We start from the raw sequence: 3,534 nt of genomic DNA on the forward strand, positions 1-3,534 counted from the left end.
TTCCACTACCTGCGTCTGACGAAGTGGGTATTCACTCACAAAAGCTCACGCTCCAAAACGTCTGTTAGTCTATAAGGTGCCACAGGATTCTCTGCTGCTTTTACAGATCCAGACTAACACGGCTACCCCTCTGATACTTGATACTTCTCTTAGTGACCATCCTTGGAAGCAATGCCTTGGTTTTCCACTCTCTGAAAAGCAGTAGCACATCAGTTTTGCTCCCCAACTGACCCGCTGCTGACTCAGACTACCCCCTTGCTGTCCTGCTCCAGCCATCTATTTAGCCCTACCTCCTGGCACTGTATTCACCAGGGTTGAGGGGTGCTCCCTGCTCATAGCCTTGTCCTAAGGCATCAGCAAAGTCTGAAGAAATAGTGGGGACTGAGGCATCACTATGGCAGGAGCAGTAATCTGCCTAGCTTCAAAATTTCCATTGGACAGCCCTGCATTAACTCCCATACTATATCCCTATAGAACTTGCCCAGGACTGTGAGGAATAAGGCTGGGATCTGTCCAAAGGTGAAGGGGCCTGAGGTACTATACACCAGCCAGCCTGTTTCTGGACTTGATGACCCAAGCCTTGGTGGGGGTCTGTCTGTGCTAACTCTGTGCCATGGGTGAGTAGCCCCACCAAATGGAAGAGATGAGCACAGAATCCACACCTCCAAGATGGTGGGGTGGGTGAAGGAATCTGCTGCCCCTCTCACTGAATAGACATGAGGCCCGGAGTGGCCCTTTGTGGCATCCCTAAACTAATAACCAACCTAAACCCCTATTTTTGGTTGGTTGGTTTTCCTAGCTCATTTATCAAGGAAACACCTTTGCATCATGAGTGGGGAGGGAATGATGAGTCTCACTTGCCATGGAAATACTTTTGGCCCTTGGGTGTGATGAGATGGAAGTGCACTTTAGCTTCCTGGTTGTTCAGGAGATATGGAGAGGTCACCACCCCTGACCCATCATCTTCTCATTGGAGAATGGGGATCGAGATATTGTAACTCAGTCCCTCCACACTGGCTGATTTTTCAAGATTCTTTCAATCTAGGAATGATGTGGGCAAATTCCACTGGATCAAAATGGCTGCCAAAAAAATTCAAAGGAAATGAAGCTACAGCCCTCCCTCAAACCAAAATAGCTGCCATCCTCACACAGCCTTTACAAAGGCCATGAGCCTGCTTTTAGTAAAGATGGCTATCGTCTCCCATTGCTTCTAATGTGATAGAAGCCAGGCTGCCCTAACAGAGTAAGTGGCCCTCTATGTTGTCAGAACATAACAAGGGTCATTGTAAGGATCCTATGATTATGGGGGAGGCAGGGAAGGACACAGAGGAGAAACCGGTGAACATGGGGAGCAAGGCAAAGAGAATATAGAGGAGGGTGAAGGAAGGAGACTGTAGAAGTGAGAAACTGTAGGTAGAGAGATGTAATTTGGGTTGCAGAAAAATAAAAGAAAATGGAATGTGAGATGGGAATGCAGGGAACCAAAGAGTGAGGAGTCTTGGAAGGGGAGATGGGAGAAAGAGTTTGAAGAAAGGAGCTAGGAAGTCATGGATGGAAGGAGAGTGATAGTGGAGGAGGACTGGAGAGGCTAAGAATGGCAGCTCCCATGCACCAAAGGTTAGAGAAGGGTTTATGGAGTCCCGTCAAGCAGCTTTCTCCAGGGAATCTCTGCTTTCATATTGACTACCAGGGCTCCCCCTTTCTTTGTGGGTTATCCATTCAGCCTTCAAGACAATCAATACAAACACAGCAACATGAATGGCTTGCAGTCGTGGTCAGTAGCCCAGGAATTAGATAGTCCTATGGTTTAGTAAGTTTTTTTAACTAATGGTGCTGTAAATTTTGAAGCATAACTACCATAGAAATAGTCTTTAATGTCTGGTTAGTTCTATTTTCTTTTGAAATACATTGCAGCGTCTCAAGAAAAGGTCTACTGTAAGACTTAGATACATTGCTCAAGGATATCAATTTTTTCAGAGAGGAGATATGGTGTAATGTGGCAATGAGCACTAATGCTTGTGATGATATAGGCTTTAACCCCATTCACCAACCATCCATTTTTTAGCTTGTATTCTATTGCAATGCTGTCATGTGATGCCCTTATGGCTACTTCCAGCAGTTTGTTGTTTCACTTTAGAATAAGCACACAGATGGGTGAGAAAAGCTGAAATTCAGACACAAAAACCTGCAGTTATGTCCAAGGACCTAACACATGTAACGGTCAAGGAACAATAATATTCTCTCTTCTCACATCTGAAGCAGAGTTCCTAGAATGTTTGCTTAATATCTATATTGTTTTGTAAGTCAAAAGCAGAACTTTTTTAATGATGCTGCATTGGTTATTATTCTGGGCTATACAGAAATCTGAATTCAAATCTCAGTGACATTTGTAGCTTTCATGCAATTATATCATTTAGAGACTAGGTCATGGTTTTTAAAAATATTCCTGTCTAATGTAGGGCCCCAAAATAACTGACCCGATTATCAAAATGCTGAGAACCCAGAATCTGCCACAGATTTCTTAGCCACAGCCTCCTTGGGCCAGAACCAAGGGTCTTTCTCCTAAAACATTATTGAGAATAACAACAACATGGTGGTGTCATTTATTTACACGTTGCATCATTGCAGGACTTCACTGAAAGCAGCTCTTAATTGTACTCAAGGAATATGTATTAATTTTAAAAATGGGAATTATTTTCTATTCTAATTAACTATTCGAACAACTTGTCAATGGTTGTGAATTCTCCATCCCTGGAATTTTTTCTAAAACACCTGTTGTAGCTCAAACAGGAATTTATTCAGACAACTCCTGTGCCTGGTTTTTTACAGGTCCAAATAGATGCCCATGTTCTACAGTAGGTCATACTAGATGATCTGATAGTCCTTTCCTATGACTCCATGAATCACAGTGGTCTTTTCGGGTTTTATAATCTACTAATCGCTTCTATTCTGTTCTATGTAGTTTCTTATATGGCCGTAATCCCTGTAGTATCTGAGCAGCTTCATTAATATATTAAGCTTCATAACTAACATCCAATCATATGTGGTTCTTCTATCTCTGCCTCTCATCCTCTCCCCAGAATTGCTATATCAGATAAGACCAGTAATCCGTGTACTCCAGTAACCTGTATCTGACCATGGCCACTATCAGCTGCTTTAGAGGAAGGTGGAAGGAACAACCTATTCCAGAATTATGAAATAAGCTGCTCATAGAAAAATATTCTTTTTATATTTGGTCAGTGAGTGGCTCTCTTACCACCTAAGTTTTCACAGTTTATAACCTTTGTACAAAAAGAAAAGAAAACTACTTAAAGCTTCACTAATTTTTTTTCAATGATCTTACAAGCAGTAATATTAAAATAGAACCACTGCAGAAGTAAGAAGGCCATCTGCAGCTCTTAATTCAGGGGAAAACACTTGGGATTTTCACAAAAGAACTGACAGCAGAGAAATATGGATTTCCCTAAAATTTCTTCTGACTATTATCATCTCCCCTTCTAACTCCAGTTTGCAGAACTAACATCATTTTACATA

Source organism: Chelonoidis abingdonii, chromosome 4 (assembly GCF_003597395.2).
Source record: "Chelonoidis abingdonii isolate Lonesome George chromosome 4, CheloAbing_2.0, whole genome shotgun sequence".
NCBI classification, from domain to species: domain Eukaryota; kingdom Metazoa; phylum Chordata; order Testudines; family Testudinidae; genus Chelonoidis; species Chelonoidis abingdonii.